A 23,264-nucleotide genomic window follows, 5' to 3' on the forward strand; every position below is an offset into this window, starting at 1 on the left:
GCTCACCAATATCTAGCATTTTTAATATTTTATGTTTATATCTTTATTTTCCACTTTTAAAGCATTTGCCATTTTGTTTCTTATTGAGGGTATAAGGAGCTCTAGTGGTGCAGTAATTAAGCGCTTGGCTGTTAACAGAAAAGCCAGCGATTCAAACCCACCTGTCATTCGTTCCCTAAGAGCAAGGGAACTACGGCTTCCCTAATGATTTGCAGCCTCCGAAACCCTCTGGGGCAGTTCTAGTCTAGCCTGTTGAGTATCTATGAGTCACCATTAGCCCAGAAGCAACGGGTTTGGCTTTTTGGTTTGTTGAGAATATTGTTGTTATATGTACAATTCAGGAGCCCTGGCGGTGTAGTGGTTGGGTTGCCAGCAGCATGGTAAACAGTTCAAAACCAGAAGCAGCTCTGTGGGAGAAAGCTGGGCTTTCTACTCCCTTAAACAGTTATACTCTTGGAAACCCGCAGGAGGTGGCTATGGGTCAGCATGGACTCGGCGGTGGTAAGTTCTATTTGGGTTTGTATGTACAGCTCAGTGATGTCGATTACATTCTTTGAGCTGTACAACCATTCTCAACGTCCTGCTCTGTGCTGTTCATCTCCCTCTGACATAAATGTACCGCCCACTAAGGTTCCTGTCTAATCTTCCTTTTGAGTTGCTCTGATCAATCGGATCCCACAAATATGGTTCTTAAAAGAGCATAAAAATCAAGGTCGTCATGTTTCACTAGTTAAGCTAAATTAGTTTTTGATTTTAAAAAGACCCCAGGGATAGTTTTGGTTTCAGGTTTCAAGATTATCTCAGGGCAATCGTTTCAGGGTTTATCCAGCCTCCATGACTTTTTGTTTCTTTTTAAATACCAAAGAAAATACAAATAATATCAGCAACAATAAAATGCAGCCTCTTGAAACAGAATCTTTTTGTTCAGGACAGCAAGGTTTCGCACGGTCCCATGCTTTTAAAGGACAAAGTGTCTCAGTTCTTGGTGTTGATAAGGCTTCAGTGAGCAATGGTTCTTAGTATTCTGTCCTTGACACACATTCGCTCCACAACTTTAGAGATTCTCATAAACAGGAACTGTCTTTATAAAGAAGCCTTGGCTTGAAATTATATAAGAGCCTACTGAAAGTCATATCATTAAAGCCAAAAATGAATAAAATAGTTTGTGAGGAAAGTCTCAAAAAGAGCTTTTTAGAGTCTTCCCCCACCCCCCACTTCGGTTAGAGTTTTTGTCTTTACTTACCTACTAATGTTCTAGGAACCCCAGTGGTGCAAATAGTTAAGTCCTTGGCTGCTAACCTCAAGGTTGATGATTCAAAACCATCCTCTGGTTCTGCAGAAGAAAGACCTGTTGATCCCCTGAAAGCATTACAACTTAGAAAGCCCTGTTCTCCTCTGTTACAAAAGCGGGAACTGCCTATTTATTAATCAGAATACTTGGCAGCACCCGGCAATGTGAATGATGCATTTTCTCCCTTTTTTTTTTTGCTTTGTACATATTGAGTCGATTTAGAAGGTACACAAACGTTCACCTTCTAAGTGAGCATACTTTGAAAACACTGAACAAATTACTATAGAATCTAGTGAGTAGTCAAAGATGAAAACCAGAATGTTGGTTTTATTACTAGGAAAAGATAAATCTCAGGATATTACTTACTGTGAGAGAGAGATCAGAACAACAGAGCCCCCAGCTTAAGAAAAACTACCCATCAGCTCTGAGAACCGTCTCTTTCATTTGGAAGTAAGCAGAAAGTACAGAATGCTGCCCTAGTTGAACTGCCTTTCCAAGAAAATAAATATCAGAAGTCGTGGGAAAAAATTGTGAATTGTCTGCTGTGTCCTTTGAACTTTTCAAAGATCCTTTTCTATATTGTTATTGGCATATAATGGCAAGTTTAGGTAGACTTTTGTTTATTCACTCATATGCATGGGAAAGCACTTCCAAATGTGTGACTGATGTTTAATGATTTTGGTTGATGGTGATTTTACAGGTGATTTCTTTTTCAATTTCAGTGTAATCAGATTTTGCCTGAGGATCTGTTTATTTGTAGAAATGAATTTAGGAAAGGAAGTCTCAGGAAGAGCTGAATAAAAGGAGAGGGTTATAATGCCCTCCCTTAGAATCAAAATGGTAAAGAACAAATTCTCCTGAAATCCAGTGTTAACCCCCTGCCTGCTTTTCAAATGCAGCTTACCCAGGAGGGTTTTCATTCACCAGAGATAAGGTACCAGAGAAGGAAAGGGGGTGGGAATGGGGAAGGAAGGAATATGTCTAGTTGAATTTTTATTGCATGATAAAGGGATTTGGGGCCTCTTTTTCTGTTGTTTTTCCAGAAACTCACCCACCGTAGGGGTTTGAATGGGAATTGAAAGGGCCTACGTCGCCATTGCCCTTTAAAGTTCTGGAAAAGGAACGTTTCCTCCCTGTAACTGGTTTTCGGCTGGAATTCGCGTCTCTGCTGCCTCAAAACAAGGCAAAGGCCCTCCTGCTTTCCCCATCACAGGGAGGGGCGGAGCATCCTCTGGAAGCTTGGAAGCGAGCGGAGCCTGGCCAGTCTGGGGGAGGAGCAGCATTTCAGGCGTCTAGGCTTCCGCTGAGGAGAGACAGCTTGGAGGTAATGGCTGTCATAAAAGGCAGTTATTTTCGGAGATTTCTTGAGGCTTGGGGGTAAAGGTAAAGCCTGGATGACTGTTTGGAAATGGGGGGAAGCAGTGTCGGTCTGTGGGAGATGTTGTCATGATGCAAAAATTAATACCTGGATTATGTATATCTGCAGAGATGTTAAAAAAAAAAAGTCCATAGTAAGGAAAGTGGTAATTAGATTACACCTGCGGAAAATGCTTCCGTAGCTTTGCACACGCTGACTTTTGAATAGGGCATTTAATGTCTCATCTTGAAAGCAATGGTGGCTGAGAGAGATGGTAAAACAAAACGTGGGAAATGTGCTGTGCTTATTTGGGGAAGGAAGTGGTGGTGGGTGGGTTGTTTTCACTCATTCTAAATGGAAATTGAAGTTGTTCATTGCGGGGGTGTTGGGTTTTTATATTACTTTGATGGGTCTGATTGTGTTTCTAACAAATCTCCCTGTCTTGATGGAGTTTGTGTAGCAATGACCTGAAGTAACAGACCACCTCTGAGAATTAGGAGTTTGGCTGTTTGTCAGGGGATAATCAGTGTCTTTTCCAGAATTGCCTTTTTTCCCCTTGATGTAGAAGAGTTGTGCTCACTCACCTATCTGTCTATCAATGGAGTGCACTGTAATATGAGAAATATTTGAAAGATTATAAACTAAAGAATAAGAAACAGATTAAAATAAAAAAACACAGAGCAATATGTCTAGTAATAAAAGGTGCCTGGAGAAAGGGTCATGGGATAAAAAGAGGAACATTCCACCTATTTCTCCCAGGTATCACTTAGCATGTAGTACCCATGTTAGTATAACAGACAATCATTTGAAATCATACGGAAAAAGCTTCCATCCCCCAAATGGTGTAATCGTGTGTGAACATGAGAAGAAATGGTAATGTGTTGGTGAGTACATATAATTTCAAACTGTCATTTTGATCAGGGGGAAAGAGGGATTTTAGACTCAAAAGCAAGCAATGAAGGACTTGGGTTGGCTTGCTGATATAATATGAATTTGGGGCTTTAGCTTTTGTGTAGATTTCACCTTTTTAAAGAAAACATATTGAAGCTGGGAAAGAGCAATCAATTTTGCTACAGACATTTAAACAGATGTACACACGTACAGCCTGTTGTCTTTAGCTAAAGGTGGATACTTCTGTCCATTAGAGAAAGCTGGCTGGTTGTGCTTTCTTTGCAATCCAAAGTCCAGATTCAGACTTTAAGCAGAAGATCTTTATTTGAATGTGTATGTACATTTGAACAACAATGTTTAAGGTGTATAATGGATGCCATGTATTAAAGGATGTCCACAATGAGCTAACTTTAAATGTAACAAGAAAAGATTTTCAGTGTAAACTGTTAAAATAGAAAAGTTGCAGAATGGCCTGTACCACAACATCCTGTGTTTTAGGAGAAAACGATGTGTGTGCATTAGTTTGATGTATGCAAGAAAAATCTAGAAATACACGTGCTAATTATTAACTGGAGATGTAAGGGGAGATGGAGAGAAAGGGCATTTTAAATTTGTACACCACATTTTTTCCCATTTTCGAAAGTTTCTTGTGTTAAAGAATAAGCTTAAATGAGTGTCATTATAAGAAAACTGGGAGATTAAATGTTAGAAACATGGAGAAATCTTGTGGACTAATTCACAAAAGATAATATGGGAAAATATTTGTTAATGTGGAAAAACATTCAGACATACTCATACTCGGGAGGGATAAAAATGGCTGGTTTTGTAAATCATGCGTGTCTATAAATATGTATAGAAAAATCTAGAAACATATCATGCAAACTAATGATCTTTTTGACCAGGAGTTACTTTCTTCTATAACCTATAGAAATAGAAAAGATGTAGGATGATACATAATATTGATTAGAGGATGAACGGGGTGCAGTCTGTACTGGGTGACACTGTGATAGAAGGGATGCCAAAATGGCTATAAAAAGGTGCAATGTTTTGGCAGACATTTATGATTTTGCATACAAATACACCTGTAGCTCGTTATCACAATAAAAACATTTCGTAAGCCCAGCTTCCATGAACTAATATACCTGCAAAGCTAAAATTTTATGTCCATTTACTTTTTAAACCTTCTGGTTAGGTGGGCCATGAGGTCAGCAGTTTGAAACCACAAGCCATTCCACAGAAAAAAAGATGAGGCTTTCTACTGCCCTAGAGAACTCCAGGCTCTGAAACCCACAGGGGCAGTTCTACCCTGCCCTACAGGGTCATGGTGAGTCAGAACAGACCCGGTGGCAGTGGGTTTCATCCACCCCCACTTTGGAATGTGCTATAGTCACAGCTAGCTTTATTACCCAATTACAATGATGCTCAGAATCACGTGGTTTCATCTGCATGGCGCTGCTGTTGGGTTGTTGCCAGTGTTTTCATAGGTGCTGATTTCACCCCTCCCCCCCAATGTTCCGGTGTTTTAGTCACAATATTGTGGTTACTAGTATTTTTGAACCTAGATCAATAACTTTTCTCAGAATGAAGTACTAATGAAAGACGAAGGGGAAAAAATTAAAGGCTTCTCCTCAGCTACTGTTAATTTATAACTAATATTGTTGTAATTCCACGTAGCAAGATTTTATAAGACAATGTTGTTGGTAGTTGTCAAAGAATCTAAGAAATATTGCATTTAAGCAATTTACAACTTAGCCATACAGAATTTATCAATTTTAACATCTTGTGCTATGGCTAAAATTGATTTAAAAAATTCGTATGGTTTGGTATGGGAAGAGGCCCAGGGGGTGGGGAGATGATCCCATGAGTTACCACCCTGGGTGACACCAGCAATAGTGACGGCGCTGATCTGAGGATCGGAAGTTATATAGAAACCCGAGCTAGGCATCAAAAGTTCCCACCATCCCCTAAGAAGGACCTGAGTGCCTGCAGTTCTAGTTCTTCTCACAAGAGGGCGCTTGCCAAGTGTCTTACATTTTCTCCAGGAAAGTTTTTTTTGCTTTTTTGGTTTTATTTTTCCTGGAAGTGGGCAAACAAAGCAATGACACGTACTAGCAGACGGGACACCATGTAGAGGAGGAGACAGCACGTACAATGAGATTACAGTTCTGCTGAGAAATTCCACATATGTAGCCGAAAATAGGTCACATGAAAACTGAAGAGAGCATGTCCACAGAAAACATACAAACCCTGGTCTATCGTATAGATGGTGACTGTTAGTTCCTTTCTCTCTGATCCAACCATAGAGTTTCCCTACGAGATCATTTCGACTTAAACGAAACAGCCTGCCCATGTCACAGAGAATATTTCAGATTATAATATCAAGAAGGAAAATAATCATGGCATCTACATAAAAAATGAGGATTTCATCTTACCCTTTTTCCCACATGGCATGCCTGCCAGAGTTTTAAGGAGCCTTGTTGCTTAGTTCGAAACTACCAGCCTCTCCGTGGGGGAAAGACAGGGCTTTCTAGCCTCCTAAAAAGATATAGTCTCAGAGACTCACAGGGTTAGTTCTATCCTGCGCATTAGGGTCTACATGAGTCGGCATCCACTCGATGGCAGTGAGTTTGGATTTTCGGCTTGGCTGACGTAGGGGATATGCATTGGGCTGCTAGCTGCAAGGGCTACAGTCGGAAACCATCTGGCCGTTCTACCCTGCCCTGTAGGATGGTTGAGAGTCAGAACCAAATTGATGATGGCAGTGAAGTGAGGCTAGAGTTTGGGTAGGGAGAGTCCATTTTGCCCTTTTCAGTTAATGCAACTGATGTCATTTCCTGCATTCTCTTTGGACAGCTTCAATTAGTAGCAGAGGTCCCCGTAAGCAGATCATCTGCATGTGCGTTGTCAACTGAGTGCCGGAAAGGTGGTGTCGCTTCAGGCGCACACAGCCGGGAGTTGGTTCTGCTGGACAACTGGAGTGAGAATCTGGGTAACTGGCTCACAGGGCCAGGCCCACCACCACACCTGTGACACCAAGTAAGACTGCCCATTTTATAAACTATTTCATATTTAGAAACATATCAAAAACTCAAAGAAGGCCTTATTTTGATTTTTGCTGTTCAGCTGTAGCACTTTTAAATTAAAAGCCACATTTCCTATGAAAATAGCGGAAGGTTAAGAATTTGGGGTACAATCATTTTGCTCCCTGTTCTGCACACATAACATTATGTAACTAAAATCATAGCTGCTGCTTGTGGGGGAAATATGATGGACCAAAACATGATGCCTTCAAGAGTCGTTCATTTAGATGTCTAACTGAGGTTCCAACAACAGTCTGCCTGCTAACCTGCAAAATCATCCCAGGTTACCATGACCATATACTCGGGAACACAAGGTTGTTGTTGTTGTTATTGTTGTGTGCCTTTTAGTCAATTCCAACTCTGCCCTATAGGCTTTCCTAAGCTGTAATCTTTCTAGGACCACACCACTAGGTCTTGTTTTGTTTTTTTCCTGCAGAGCATGCTGGTGGGTCTAAACCACTGACCTTTTGTTTAGCAGTCAAACTCTCAACTGTTGGGCCATCAGATGGCATGGTTAAGAAAATCCGCTTAAGACCTGTTCAAGGTCTTAACCCTCCCATAGATAGAGACATCTGTATACCCTGCTTAGGTAATAGTTTGTCTTGGTTTAACACATTTAATTATTTACCCCAAACCATCACAAATCTCTGACTGCTCAACTCATGCTCCGAAGCTGTGTCCTTGAGACTTTGGGCAGATAGGGAAACACTAGCAGCTTGTTGTTAGGTGTCCTTGAGTTGGTTCCAGCACAGAGGGACCTTATGCACAGCGGAGTGATACACCACCCGGTCTGACAACTTAGAAAGCATAAAAGCACCATCCCCTAGGAGAGCCTACTAAGTTCTAAAAGGCCCACATTTTCCAGGACCATAAATAATATCTCTGGAACCGTCAGAACCCCCTTTGTCTTCTTTATCAGTCATGATAAAGATAGGATGCTGAGTATAGGTTATCAGAGTACTTCTCTGACTTTATTTCCATATATTCCATGTCTCTGAACTCCCCTATCTGATAAGTCTACATTTTTCACTTCCTTTTTTCTTCTTCTAGCTCTCCATTCCTATTGTCCACCTTCTTTCCATTTTGGCAAAGTAAATTTCTCTGATCCCTTTTCTCCTCCTCCCCTAACCGTTTTTAAATTTTCTAACCTTGTGGAATTTCAGGTAGAGAAGAGTAGACTACCACATACAAGAAATATTTAGTAATCCTAAAGCAATAGAGAGAAGCATCTTAAAAAAACTGCCCTTGTACGAAACTTGGCAGCTAAACCCAGACCAGTGACCTAAGAACTGTTCCAGCATATTCTGTATGTATTCCTATGAAGGGAGCACGTGTGAATTCAGTTTGCCTGTGCTAAACTGACTGGTTCTTTCCCTTCCCGCGTTCTTCCTCTTCGGCCTGTTCACTTGTCACACACTTAGACTGATATAAAACATTTTATGAATATTTAGCATTTCAGTACAGTTTCATATTTAAACATATTAGCAATGTAGTGAATATGGAGCCACAAGGAATCAAAAAGGAGCCCTGCTGGCAGAGTGGGGTGTGCACTGGCCTGCTAACCACAAGATCAGCACCAGCCAAGACCAGCAAGGTGAAACCACCGGGCACTGCACAGGAGAAAGACGAGGCTTTCTCGTTCCATAATGAGTTGCAGTCTCAGGAACCCAGAGGGGCACTTCTACTCTGTCCTCTAGGGTCACTGGGAGTTAGAATTGACTCGATGGCAGTGAGTTTGGAAGTTGGCTGAATCAAAACTGATTTGATGGCACCTAATAGCAACAGGTTACTATCCCAGATGCCTGTGACGTATCATAGGTATCAAGTATTTGACAGTTTTTCCTCCACTCAGCAAGTAAAGGCCTCAAACCCACATCTGCCTGTCTGATTGCCTCCCTGTGTAATAAAAACATGTTTGTTTATTTGTTTGTTTGTTTGTTTTCACAGCTCTGTCGTAATGCCTCTGACAAACTCTCACAAGTTAGGCATTGGGTTCTAACAATAGAAATCCGTACTGCCTCATCAAAGAACCTTTGCCGTTTTTTATTCTGATTGGTTAATGGAATAATTCTGACCCAGATTGGTTAATGAAATAAATCTTCCTGCTATGCTTTCACAGAGTAATGGCTTCATTTCCCCAATACAGGCCATTTTGTTTCTTGCTGTTAATCCCAGGAAGAGCTGTGTCAGAGTGTGGCTTGGTTTCTCTAACGAGTGAAGCCAGAGAGTTTACCTGGGCATTGTGATCATGGGGTTATGGGGTCCTCATCATAGTTGAGGACATAGTTAAGGGCGAAAACTTAATATTTTATGATGTTTTTATGTTTAAACTTGTTGGTTTGGGTTAAATTAGTTCCAACTCCAAGCAACCTGTGTACAACAGGAAGAAATACTGCCCAACCCTGGGCATCCTCACAGTTGTTATGTTTGGGCCCATTGCTGGCAGCTTCTGTGTCAGTCCATGTCGTTGAGGGTATAGCACCTATACATTAAAAGGCAAGCAGAATGCAAATTTGAATCTTAATTTCTTGCTTATTTTTGAACAAAAAGTTTGATCAATGAGTATGGAAATATGATTTTCCCATATTGACTTGCTAATTGCTAACAAAGGATAAGAACAAGAGAGAGCCAATTGTTATAAACCGAACTAAAACCACTCAGTGCTACTTAGCTGATTCTGACTCATAGCGACCTTCTGGGACACCACAGAGCTGCCCCTGTGGGTCTCCAAGGCTATGACTTTTCATGGGACAGAAAGCATGATCTTTCTCCTGAGGAGTGCCTGGTTGGCAGTTAGCAGGCCGGCGCGTAACCACTGTGCCACCAGGGCATGTAGTGAAATTGATACTTCTCCGCATAACAAATTATGTTAGTTCCTGTTCAGGAATTGTTCAGAAAGGGAAGGCAGGGCCAGATTCCTGCAGCACCAACGAGACTTCTCTATAGCCAAGTGAATGTTACTGTAAAGGCAGACGCATAATGCAGAAAAAAATATTTTTAGATCTGTGACAAAGATGGAGAGAGTAAATGGTTAACTATGGTCGTTCCTGAAGAGCACCAATCTGGGTTTATGTTTACCACTTTCCTCATAACATGAAGGTAAATGCTGCCGTCTTTGGTTCTATTTTGAAGTCGAAGTCTAGAAGGCAGTGAGCACTGATGGGCAGGGGTTGTGATGGGCTTTGTGCTTTGCCCTCATCCCAACTTTGAGACCCTGGGCATGAGAGAGAGTTTGTGTTTCCTCAATCCATTGGCAATTGTACACTATAACATTTTCAACTTCTTTATCAATATAATTAGATAGGAAAATAGGATCGTATTCCTGTATATATTTACCTCTCTTTGATTGTTTGAGGAGGTTAAGATTTTTTTTATGGGTTAGTTAGTTTTAATTTTGAATGTCTGTGTTTTGAGGAGCCTCAATAAATAAGATTTCATTTTTTTCATTGAACAAATTGATGTGTTTTGAAATGAAATTTCAAATGGAGCCAGAATGTCAGCTTTATTGAAGGGAAAGTAAATTACAGGATGTTGATACCTATTGCAAGTCAAATAGATCCTAGATTTAAGCAAAATTGCCCAAACATCTTAGAAGCTTGCAGCCCTGTAAAAAAAAAGAGAGATATAACTGTGTTTTAACTGAATGAACTTGTTTCAAAGGAGAAAAAATATAAAGTGTAAGGGCGATAAATCCCTCAGAACACTGTGAAATGCTTGTTTATGTTCCCCTCCCCCCTTTTCCTTTATTGTTTATTTATTACTGAATTCATACAGCTAATTCAGGTTAGAGATGTTTTACTATTGATGCCAGTTTTGTCAGGATCTCTTATTTTCAACTTTAGCTTCTTGTGTTTTTACAATAGAGAGGTATGGGTTTTGTTTGTTTGGGTTTTTTTTCCAGTTTAGATAGATTTAGTTATATACCTCTTTTCCTAAGGATTACAGTTGATGTTTATCTTTAGAAAATACTTTAGTTAAAAATCCTTTGAAATTTTCTACTAGATGAATGAAATTAACTCGCTAAAGGAGAGACCTAGCATGTCCCAGGGCCTGAAAAACAAAAATTATAATTCTTTCCAAAATAATGTCTAGTTCACAGTGATCACAAAACAGGTCCTCATGGGTCTTTTTAAATGGAATTTGATCAACTAGGTTTTAGAATCATTTCTTAAAATCCTTATTATATGATAAAGGGATTTGCTACTTCTTGTTTGGAGGAATTAACTCAATCTTTAGTGGCATAGTAGTTATACGTTGGGCTGCTAAGTCCATGTGTAGGTCAGCCATTTGAAACTACCAGCTGAGACACGGAAAAAAGGATTTGCAAGCTCTGAAACGCACAGAAGCCGTTCCACCCTGTCCTAGAGGGTCTCTGAGTCAGAATGGACTTGTGGCAGTGAGTTTGGATGGTTTGCTTTGGGTTCGCAGTTTGTATAGGTGTTTGTGTAATCGTGCGAACCTAAAGAGGGGCAGTTGGAACCCACCAACTGTTCTACAGAAGACAAAGGTGATACTCTGCTTCTGTAAAGATACACAGCGTTCGAAACCTTATAGGACAGTTCTCCTCAGTCCTTAAGGGTAGCTAGCTATAAATGCGAATCAACTGGAGCACAGTGGTTTGGGTTTTCGGGGGGTTCAATGGAAATGAAAGTGACACTTGAAGTTATTTAAAAATGATCCTTTCTTCCTGGTAGAGTGCATTTCAGTTTAACTTGGTGATTCTCCCACCCTTGAATTGAGGGAAAGGCCCTCCTGCTTTCCCCACACAGGGAGGGGCGGAGCATCCCCGGAGAAGTCTGGAAGAGAGCAGAGCCTGGCCAGTCTGGGGGAGGGGTTGCATCTGTCGGGAGGCTGCAGCTGACAAGAAGCTTCAAGGTAATGGCTGTCTCAAACCTAGTTATTTTGGGGGGGATTTCTTTGGGGATTTCACGTGAAAGTGAAACGGAAAAAAAAACAACGATAGAAATTGCTGACTTGGAGTGGTGGGGATGGAATATGGTTTAGGGGAAATAGCTGTTATAGTGATGGAATTCCTTGAAATTTTTGTTTCTCTCGATATTTTTAAAGTCCATGGTCAGGGAATGGGAGATCAGATTACAGCTTGCAAATTAAGATTTCAGTGAAGCGTGGCTGTTCATGCGATTTTTTTTGCTTAGTGTTCCATGTTTCTAGCTTCATTACAGATTTTATTATATTTTTACTTAAGTATTCATTAAGCTACATAAAAATTAACTTGTAGGAAAATGTAAACATAAAGTGATTGACATATACATACATTACTGTAAATGTACGTGAACATGGAAAGCGATTCAAAGGTGTCGTGGAGTGAGAATACTTGTAAATATATGTATACATTTGTTTCCTTGTGAAGGGAAATAGATTCCTGTTAGTGCTCAAGATCTGAGTGGGTCTGTGTGTGTGTGTGTGTGTGTGTGTGTGTAAATAATGTGTAGATGTACATATACATGTTGGTTTCACGACTTTCAGAACTTCATTACTTCATTATCATTTTTATAATTAGAAGAGCAAAATGAATATGAAACAGTGCCCCCATTTTGTTTCAGACACAAAATCACACATAGACACGGACACGTGCATACATACCCCCTCGTCTTTTGTCCCTCGTGGAATTTTTCTTGAATTAAACTGTTAGGTGGCTGTGTCACTTCCAACCCTGCTGGAGTCCTTGCAAGTCAGACTTTCCAGCCACAGGTATGGCCTTGGATTGCAAGAATCGGTTTTGGGTTTTTTTCTGTATCTTCACAGTTTTAGAAAAAGACAGAAAGAAGATTTAATTTACTTCCAAAAGCTGTTTTTAAAATACACGGGACAGCCATACAACAGAATACTGTGGACTGGTACATAGAATCATGAACCTGTAGTGATTTGAAAAGGTGCTTGGGAAGGGGTTGCTGGCGAATTGCAGAATGGCATGCAAGCTAGGAGGCCATTTAAGATAAAGTATTATGTGTATTACTACAGTGTGAAAAAAACAACTAAAAACATATAAGCCTATCTAGTAATAAGGAGCCCTGGTGGCATACTAGTTACTTGTTGAACTGCGATCCGAAAAGTCAGTTTGAAGCCACCAACCATTGTGCGGGAGAAAGACGAGGCTCTCTAGTCCCATAAAGAGTTACTGTCTCAGATTCTCATGGGGCAGTTTGACTCAATGAGCAAACTCCAAACCAGAGTCACTGCCATGGAGTCGATGCTGACTCAGCGACCCTATAGGACAGGGTAGAACTGCCCCTGGATTCAATAACAGTGAGGGTTTTGTTCCTCTTTGATTTGTTGTTATTAATAGGAATATTTGTATGGTTGTGAGACAGGAGAAGATTTACCATATTTTAAAGTATTCATGAATACAAACTTAGTCATTTTTAACTATCAACAAAAGATTGAGGTGAAATATTGTACATTTGGTGGGAAAACACGTAAAAGGATTCATTTTTTAAATCATAAGAAAATACTTAGTGATGTGGAAAGATATTCACGCAATGCATTTGAACAGAGTAAAATATGCTAGATTGAAATTATGTACAAACATGCATTTACACACATATACAAAAAATATAAATGAGGGGGCTTTAGAAAGTTTGTGGAAAAGTCCAATTATCTTTTCATTTCATTATTCTAAAAATTTTTGAAGGCCTCTTGTGTATATATGAGTATATATATGTAGCATATATGTGCATGTGTACATATATGTATGTATGGAAATGTGTGTATATGGTATGTATGCTTATATGGCATATATGTATGTTGTGTGTAGGTGGTATATACATATATAGCACATGCACACACACACACACACACACACACATAAAACCCACAGCTATTGAGTTATTTCCAACTCAGTGACCCTAACTCATAGCACCAGGGCTCCTTATATTCATACCTATATACCTATATAGGAATCCTGGTGGCATCGTGGTTATGTGTTGGACTGCGTGGTCAGCAGTTCAAAATCACCAGCTGCTCTGCAGGAGAAAGGCCAGGCTTCCTACTCCCATAAAGAGATACATTCTCAGCAATTCATGGGGCCACTTCTACCCTGTCCCATGGGGTCGCTATGAGTTGGAATGGCAATGAGGTTTTTCTGAATTTGCAGAGTATCGCTTTCATTTTGTATCTTCTAAATTTTCAGTAACCATGGTGACACCCCCCCCCAAAAAAAAAAAAGAAAAAACAAATTGGGCTGCTATCCACAAGATTGAAACCACTAACCACTCCATGGGAGAAAGTTTGGGCTTTCTACTCCTGTGAACAGTTACATTCTCAGAAAGCCACAGGGGCAGTTCTAAGCTGTCCTACAGGGTTGCTAAGAGTCAGCATCAACTTGATGACAATGAGTGTGGGAGTTTTATTTGTTTATGGAGATTTACTAAATTATCAGGCACATTGAAGAAGAAATATTTCTTTTTTGGGTAACATATAACTAAACTCAACATTTTGAGCATGTACTTCTCACATAAGAGGAACTTGGTAGTGACAGGCTCTAATCCTGTCTCTGGTCACAAGAGTGTCTGTCCAAACAGTGTCTCTCTCAAAACCAAACTCCCTGCCATCGCGTCAGTGCTGACTTCCAGCGACCTCCTGTGCATTTCTGAGGCTAAAACTGTTTACAGGAGTAGAAAACCCAGTTTTTCTCCCACGGAGCCCCTGGTGATTTTGAACTGCTGAGCATGCACATCACAGTGCACTGCGTTCTGGAAACCATTTTTATGAATGACAAAATAATGAAACAACTTACAACAACAGAGTTTGAGACACCATGTAAGGTGTGATTATGATTTCATTGAAAAAAATTCCATGTGTATCACAGAAAAAGCCTTTTATGAAAACTGATGGGAGGGTTCAAACAGAAAACATCAAAATCTGGTTGAAAGTAGACACAAAGCAATTATTACTCCACCATCTCCTGTTCTACCTCATACTTTTATTGAGAAAGATAATTTCAAATGAACCAAATAGCATTCCTGGAAAATAATTATGGCATCTATATTGTGGGTGAAATTTTGTCTGAGTCCTGTGTTTCAGAAAGACATGCCTTCCAGAGTTTGGGTAGGGACATTTTTCTATGCCTTGTCTTAGGCTGGGTTCGCTAGAGAAGCAAAAGTAAGGAAGCTTCTGTTGCATCTAGCAAATGGCTTACCCAGTTGTAGAAGCCAGAAAGTCCAGTTCCAGGCAGATTCCATATTCATGGGTGAGAAGCTGTAGGTTTCTCCCACTTTGCCTAATTGCCCAAGGTTGGCAGGAAGACAAGAGGCTGCAGAGGTAATTGGTGGCAGCTAGCAGGTTATTGAGTACTGTCTGGCTTGGCAGGCAATATGACAGACTGTTTGCTCAAGTTCAAAGAACCTGAGGTCCTCGAGCTAGATACGTTATTCAAACCAAGCAAAGAGCAAGAAAACTTTCCCATAGTGTCCACTTATATCGGAATCTGGCCACAAGTTCAAGGTAATTAATTGGATAAAGGCTGTGACCTGAGTAAGGATATTAAATTCCACCGTAACCTTATCCCATTATGGAAGCTTACAACTGCTTGGCTGTGATTACACTGTTTGATCAGGTCACAAGGGATAACTGTATGTTAGCAGCCAAACCAGTGAGCATCTTGGCCCTGTTAAATTGACATAAAACCTTAACTACTACTACACGCCTTTTCCAGTTAATTGTTTTTGTTTTCTTTCTTACTTCCTCTTTGGTTTGATTTTTGGGGGGGAAAAGGAATTTATTTTGTAAAGTAAGGAAAGTCTTAACGAGTAGACCATTGGTCTTTCCACTCAACAATGGATATACATTTTGTTTTAGCTCATTGTTGCAACCTCTTCAGTGTTTCATATCACTTACACTGCTTCCGCCCTGTGTTTCCCGTTCTTATTCTTCCTTCTCTCCTAATCTTCTTGAACTTTGATTTGGGCTAAATGCTGTCTTTTAAAATTCTCAGATGGTTGATTATTCTACGGTGCACACACCTCCGTAGTGTTATTGTTTCTCTCTTAGACCTGTACATATTTTGGCTGGGGGGGTCACTGCATGCCTGCAGAGTGATTCAGGGCCATCGTCTCGGGCTTCTGCTTTGCCCTACCTGACCGGTAAGCCTGATCTCTTTTGTGGTTTTGGGTTCAGTTCCACCTTTTTGCCCTCCTACTCTATCCTGATCCATTCTAATGTGATTCTGTTCAGAGCAATTTACAGTGGTAACTGGGCACCGTCTAGTTCTTGTCTCAGGGTTGTAGAGACTGATGGAAAGTTCCCATGGTTCATTGGACTAATTATTTCCAGGTGACTTTGATTGTCATCACTCTCCTTTCCTCCAGTCAGCAAAGAAGAGGCCAATAGTTGCACCTTTAGATGGCTTCTCATATACTTTGAAGACCCCAGTCTTTATAAACTAAAGCAGAATGTAGAACATTATCTTTGTGAACTATCTTATGCCAATTGACTTCAGTGTCCCCCAAGCCCTGTGTTCCAGAGCCCTGTATATCTTCTCTTTGGATAGCCTAGGTCAGCGGTTCTCTACCTGTGGGTCTCAACCCCTCTGGAGGTCGAACAACCCTTTCACAAGGGTCGCCCGATTCATCACAGTAGCAAAATTACAATGATGAAGTAGCAACGAAAATACTGTTGTGGTTGGGGGTCAGCACATCACGAGGAACTGTATTAAAGGGTCGCAGCATGAGGAAGGTTGAGAACCACTGGCCTAGGTTAATCTCAGAGGTTCCTATAAGCAGATCGTCTGCATGTGCGTTGTCAGTCGGGCTCCAGAAAAGCAGTGACACTTCAGGAGCACATTGTTGGGATAAAGGCTCTGCTGGAAAAGGCTCTGGCTCTACCAGACACCGGGTTAGACTTCCAATAATGAAATGTTTTATGTTAACAACACATTGAGACCTCAGGGAATATCTTATTTAGCTTCCTGCTTTTCAGCTGTAGCATTTTAAATTAAACGATTCTACTGTTGGGAAATAATTTAACTTGTTAAGTCTCTATAAAAGAAATTATGCAAACTAGTATAATAATGTCTGCCTGAGGAAGATTTGCAAGCTCCAGCCAACTACATAACTCTCAAGAAATCCGTGATAGCTACATTACTCAATAGGTGGCTACGACAGCTTTCCAAATCTCTGACTCCTAAGCTTATCATTTTAATGAGGTCATCGCATTGTTCGGATCAGGAGACACATATCCCAGTATCTGTATCTTTTAAAAAAGCTAAAAGAAGATTCCTCTAGAATATGCCTTCCAAAACCCAAAAGTACTGAAATATTTAAAAAGCATAAGTGCTTTCCACGATGTAAATTCCAACCCTTTTCCTAAAACATGCTCCACATTCATTCTTTAATATGTAGCATCCATAATAGTGACTAAACATTGAAATTTTATAAAATGACTCCTCTTTTCCTGAATTAAAAAAAAAATCCCCAACCACAATGACTGCCTGATTTACTTTTAAAAAACATTATTGGCACATAACCCACATATTATAGAATTCAACAGTTCAATCATATTAAGAAGATTTGTATAATCACTACCACAATCATTTTAGAAAATTTTCTTCTTCCTTATCCCCATTGTTATGAGATCCCCAATTACCCCCTACCTCCCCTGCTATAACGCCCAGGAAACCATTACTTCAGTTACCGTCTCTATAGATCTACCTATACAGGATTTCGTATATAGAAAAATATACCCCCCCCCAAAAAAAAAGTTACCCTAACAACAATAAAGTAAAAGAGAAAAATTTCAATCAGAAAAAATTGAAAAACTAGAACAACTTTAAAACGGGTCAAAAGGGAGCTCAAATGATAAGGTGTTAAATGTTAACCTCACTGCATCTGCCACAATCCACTTTCTAATGCACTCTTCATGGCAGCAGGACTATTTAGTCCCTCCTCGGTGGTCAAAGGCGCTTTCCAGGAGACGTAATCCAGGTATATTTTCCCTTCACTTTTAAAAAAAAACTAAAACAACCTGTAAATGGATCAAAAGGGAGACCAAATAAGATATTAACTTTCAACCTAACTATATCTACCATAATCTATTGTATAGTGTTCTCTGTCTGATAACAGGGACAGTCACGTCTTTTGACTGTGATCAGAGAGGTTGCACCTGAGGCTTACTCTCTGCGTGGACCCTGCAAATGGATTCTGGGCTTCCACTGTCATCCGTAACCCCAAAATAAAGCATTCACAATTTAAACTCTGATATCATTCCCTGATTTGGATATGGATTTTATTTTTTTTAATCCTTGGATCACACAAGCTGCTGTGCTTTTTCAATGTGAACTATTTTTCTCTCCATATGTTTGAAACAAACATGTATGTCACCTAAGACAAGTCCATTTCAGTTTAACTTTTCCTCCTTTTTTAGCCACTCAGTCCAATATTTAGATCTGAGGGGTAAGGAATCTAGAGGGTTTTCTCTTTCTGTTTTTTGATGGAGCAATTTATTTATTTATCTATTTATTTTCCTATGAAACCCTCTCTCTCTATCCATATATATATTTTTCTATATATATATATTTTATCACTGCAACCCTACTCATTCCCTGTTCCCCTTCCCTCCCCTGGCTTCCTCATAGTCATCAAAGTCTTGTCTATTGGTGTATAAACTAAATTTTTTCTTGTTTTTCCTTATTACTATGGTGATATTAAATATTTCTCTTTGTAATGTTGACTGAGTTTGCTAAGCATAATATTCGCTAGTTTTGTCCATGTCTTGCGGTGTTTAAGAGAGTTGATTTGTTATTGATGCATAAATTTCCATAGTATGAATGTACCAGAGCTTGTTTATCTATTCTCCTATAATTGGGATTTTATGGTTGTTTTCATTGCTTTGCTATTGTGAAAATTGCTGCAGTAAACGCAAATGTACATATGTCTGTTCATGGGATATTCTTAATTTTTTTAATGTGTATATACCCAGTAGAGATATCATAAGTATACTTGGATTAGCATTTGTTTAAAGAAGTGCTATACTGATTTCCATACTTGTATAATTCTACAGTCCCATCAGTGATATAAAATTGTTCTTATCTCTTCATATGCTCTGCAGTATTTGTTATTTTCTGTTTAATTAAATTTTGCCAAAAGGGTTGGTGTGAGGTAATAGCACATTATTTAAATTTGTGTTCTCTTATTGCTAATGATATCGAACATTTCTTCACATAGTTGTTGGCTACCTGGATGTTGTCTTTGGTAAATGGTCTTGTGCTCATTCTTTGAATGGATTTTTTGTATTTTTCTTGTTAATTTGTCATAGATTTCTATAGATTTTGGAGATTAGCCCTTTTATCTGATCTATTATTACTCTTTTGTTGTGCATAAATGTTGTTAGTAGATCAGATTTTATGATGTTGGAAGTTTTTTATGACTTGATCTATTTCTTCTTGTGTTATAAGCTTGTTGAGATTTTCTACATCATTCAGTGGTAATTTTTGAAAATAACACATTTCTAGAAATGTATACATTTCTTCTAAAAATACAAGTTTGTTAGGATACAATTTTTCACAATTCGATTGGAATATAATCCATATATCATACAATTAAATCATTCAATCATATCAAGAATTGTACAATCATTACCATGATCAATTTTTGAATATTTTTCTTTATTTCCCCAAGATTAAATAGCCTTTAAAACGAGTGGTGTAATCCTATTCAGTTCCCACCTTCATTCTCTCCCCCCACCCAATCCCCTACAAACCCTTGCATCAGTTTTTATCTCTATGCATCCAATCCTTTTGTACTTCACAAACTGGTAAGCCCAACAGAAATAGTAAAGAACAAAAATGAAATAACATGATAAGGATAAGGCAATAGTAATATAAAGTAAAAAAATGCAAACAATGAATGAAAAAGAAAAGACTACCATCCATATTTAAAAAGCCAGGGTAGAACGTTTTGTCATGGAACAAGCAAGAGATGCTTGTACCTAGAACAATTTCAGGTTGGATCTAGAGGGAGGTCAATTGACCCATTATCAGGTCTGATCAAGCATAATCAGGATTACAGTGATCTATGTTTACTAGTAAGGTTGTTCCAGACCTTTGACTGAGGCTAGAGGGGATATGCCCAAAACTGAATCTGACTAGATACTCTGCAAATGGGTTTTGAGCTCCTACTGTCCTCCACAGCCTTCCACAAATTGGGTGTTCACAATTTTAGTATTGCTTCAGTAGAATATTTTCTCCACAATGATTATATTTTTAGGTTGCTTTCTGTTACAGATTTTCTGTCCATAGAATTTCTTTTAATATTTTTTGTAAAAGTGCTTATGTTTTTGTTTTGTTTTGTTGCACCAAAGGCATATCCTAGCTTTATTCAAGGGCCCGCACTGCAGTCAATATAAAAATACAAAAAGTCCCGTCCATTAAATAATGATAAAAAATCCCAAAAATGGAAAACGCGGGGCCAAGGGAAGAGGTCCCTAGTCCAGGGGCTCGGGGAGCCCTGCACACGGCACCAAGCCCAGCCGCAGGGCCCCCTGGGTATTTTGCTGTTGCAATGACGTAAGGGGGCAGTGATTGTGCTGTGGGAGTCAACCTTTCACTTCCTCTGGGGGGGCGCTCAGGTTCTGCAAGCCCCGGATGTTGTGCTGCGGCCAGAGATGAAGGTCTCAGTGGGTCTGTTAACAGTCAACCAGCAACTCCTTGACCCTGGCTGCACTGGTGTCGTCACTCTCCATGTCTAGCAGCTCATCTACGTCAATCTCCAGCTCGAGGATCTCCTTTTCCAGACAGTTGTAGAGGCGCGTGAGCTGCTCCAGGATCCACTCCTCCAGGTTGAGGCTCCTGGCGGTCATACTTGACGGTGAGCTTCCCTTGGCGCCTCACAAGGCCTTCGTGGTTCCCATGACCTAGGCCCTCCCCTGAAAGTAGACATAAGGCCCTGGGTCGCCACTGCCTGGTCCGGGCACCAGAGCTGCCAATGCAGCACCTCGCGCGGGGCCGCTATCCACCATGGTGTTGCTGGGGCCACGTATGAGCGCCGGGCCCTTCTCTGAGCCGCTGCTTACTCCAGCCGCCCATCTGCCAGCTGGCTCCGGACCACTGGATCTGGTTAGCTCACGGGCTCTGGTCAGCTCAGCTCCACGGCTGGGGGCTCGGTGGCGGCTAGGATACCTGGGAACAGCTGCAGCATGTGGAGCCCTGGGGCCTGGCCTGGCTGCGCCCTGCCCCCTACCTTCCCAACCGATCCACCTGCCCTTGGCCCCTGGAGGCCACCCGGTGCTTATGTTTTTTATAAATGCCTTTCATGTTCCCTTGTCTGTAAACGTTTTTATTTCCCCCTTATATTTGAGGGATAGTTTTTTTGGATATAGGATTCTTGGTTGCCAACATTTGTCTTCAAAACCATCTCCTGCTTTGGGGTCTGTAGGTGTTGAGGCCAATTACTTGGGGCATAGGCCTGTGCGCTGGCATGTGTTAGTACTCTGATCCTGGGCCCCCTGGGAAACACTCACCCACTTACTTAGCCAACCATTTCCCCTAATACGTGTCTGCTGTATTCTACACCAATTGGAATGAGTAAGTCAGAATCCTCCCAGTCCTGGGACTCAGAAGCCTGGACTGGATACCTCCAGCCCACGTTTCCCACTCAACTTCTCCTCAAGTATGCTGGGGGTGTGCAGTTGATTAGCAGGGAAGAGAGCTTTGTTCTCACTCCTGTGGTCCAGAGAAGCTGGTATCTATAAACAGAGCCTAGCCAGGGCGAAACAGAATCCAAAGCTTTCCAAACAGAATCCAAGGCTTTCCACCCCCTTTTCCAAGAGCTTTTTAGTCAGTTTCTCCTTGTGGTACCTCCCTCAGTTGTTCCCTTTACGCAGAGGGGGTCTGGAACTCAGGCTGCTACAATCTTTCTACTGCTCCACAAGTTTTTGTTGAGAGGAATTAAGACAGACTCTGATTGTGTGGCCATGTTTGTTTCCTCTTCCATGTAGATTTAGTTGATGCCTCACTTAGATGGCTGCTTGTTTGAATAACCAGATGTTATTCTTTCTGATAGCTAGGCACCATATCGTTTCTTCACCACACTTTGCTATAGCACCCAGATCTTCAGTGCTCTTCAGAGGAAGGTGAACAAACAGGGGCATGTCATAAGAACCAACTGTTGTAAGATTGAGGCTAGAATTCATTGAGAGCTGTCGGCTCCTACCAAGAATCAGTCTCACAAAAGCCCACAGAGCACCCATATGAGTTAGAAGTAGTTTTTTACTTTTTTTTTTTTTCATTTAGTAGAATTCTTTCATATTCATCTGTGTTATTTCATGTATCAGTAGTTGATTCATTCTTAAAGCTGAGGGGTATTAATTATGTGGATGTTGCATTCACTGGCAGAGTTTCTTTTGGGATAACTATGAATAACACTTTTATAAACATTACAGAGCAGGTCTTTGTACATAAGTTTTTCTTTCTCGCCACGCAAAAAATGTCAGTGGATTCTGACCCTTAGTGACCCTATAGAACAGAGTAGAACTTCTCCAAAGGGTTTGGAATCTGTACAGTTTTACAAAAGCAGACCATCTTTTTCTTGAAAAGCAGAGCAGAGCGACTGATGGGTTGAGCCATTGACCTTGAATTTAGCAGCCCAACACTTAACTAAGTGTATCACCAGGGCTTCTTAGGTAAATGCTTACGGCTGGCGTTTCTGGGGTGTTTAGTAAGCATATGTTTTACTCTATAACGACCTGCCAAACTTTCCTAAACTAGATGTGGCATTTTATATTTTCATTAACAGCGTATGAGAGAGCCAGTTGCTGTGCACCACTGTCAACAAATGATATGGTCAGATTTTTGTTTGTTTTTAACATTAGCCATTCTTACAAAGTTGCTGGATTCTCTGATATTTTGTAGCTATGTATATAAATGTGTAAATATATATGTATTACAATTACTTGTCAATATCTAACTCCTGTGCCTAATGCCTTGGAGTTCATAGGTGGTACACACAGTTAACCCACAGCTGTTAACTGACAGGTTAGGGGTATGAGGCTACTCAGAGACATCTCAGAAGAAAGGCCTGGTCATCTACTTCCAAAAAACCCCACAAAATACCAGTTGACTTATAACTTTGGAACCTTCCCAGGATTGAAATCACTATGGAGCACAGTTCTACTCTGATGCATGTGAGGCTGCCGTGAGATGAGATCCACTCGAAGGCAACTGGTATACAAGTGTGGAGGTATCTCCTTGCGCATTTATTTGTATACGCTTAAATATTCATGGTGTTAAGTATCTTTTCATGTGTTCCTTTACCATTCATCTCTCTTCTCTGATGAAATGTCTGTTTAGATTATCCATTTTTATTACGTTGTTAATCTTAGTATTGACTTGTCAGAATAGTCCTTTATGTGTCCTGGAACAAAAAATGTAGTCAGGTGTGTGTTTTATAAACATTTTCTCCCATTTTGCAAATTTTCTTTTTCATTTTCTTTGTTGTAGAGCACAATTTTAAAAAATCATTTTATTGGGGGCTCATACAGCTGTTATCATAATACATACATACAACCATTGTGTCAAGCACATTTGGACATTTGTTGCCATCGTCATTCTCAAAACATTTTATTTCTGCTTGAGCCCTTGGCATCAGCTCATTTTCTCCCCCTCCCACCCTCCCTCATGAACCCTTGATAATGT

The 23,264-nt window shown here is 40.3% G+C and overlaps 1 protein-coding gene and 1 pseudogene across 4 annotated transcripts in view; one reads left to right on the forward strand and one right to left on the reverse strand.

The window, feature by feature from the left end:
• The first annotated feature begins 2,525 nt into the window (after positions 1–2,525).
• PWWP3B (PWWP domain containing 3B) overlaps positions 2,526–23,264 on the forward strand; it is a 40,898-nt gene continuing 20,159 nt past the window's right edge. Inside the window, exons 1-4 of one of the 4 annotated variants that reach the window (XM_045298602.1) lie at positions 2,526–2,615; positions 6,393–6,575; positions 11,389–11,494; positions 20,321–20,439. The gene's annotated coding sequence lies outside the window, so the exon portion shown is untranslated. Of the gene's footprint in view, positions 2,616–6,392; positions 6,576–11,342; positions 11,495–20,320; positions 20,440–23,264 lie in introns of those variants that run through there. The other 3 variants (XM_045298603.1, XM_045298605.1, XM_045298604.1) reach the window with 3 other exon arrangements.
• LOC101648076 lies at positions 20,258–20,769 on the reverse strand (annotated as a pseudogene).

The sequence above is a fragment of the Echinops telfairi genome, unplaced genomic scaffold (genome assembly GCF_000313985.2).
Source record: "Echinops telfairi isolate 266 unplaced genomic scaffold, ASM31398v2 ScPeMD7_7427;HRSCAF=8465, whole genome shotgun sequence".
NCBI classification, from domain to species: domain Eukaryota; kingdom Metazoa; phylum Chordata; class Mammalia; order Afrosoricida; family Tenrecidae; genus Echinops; species Echinops telfairi.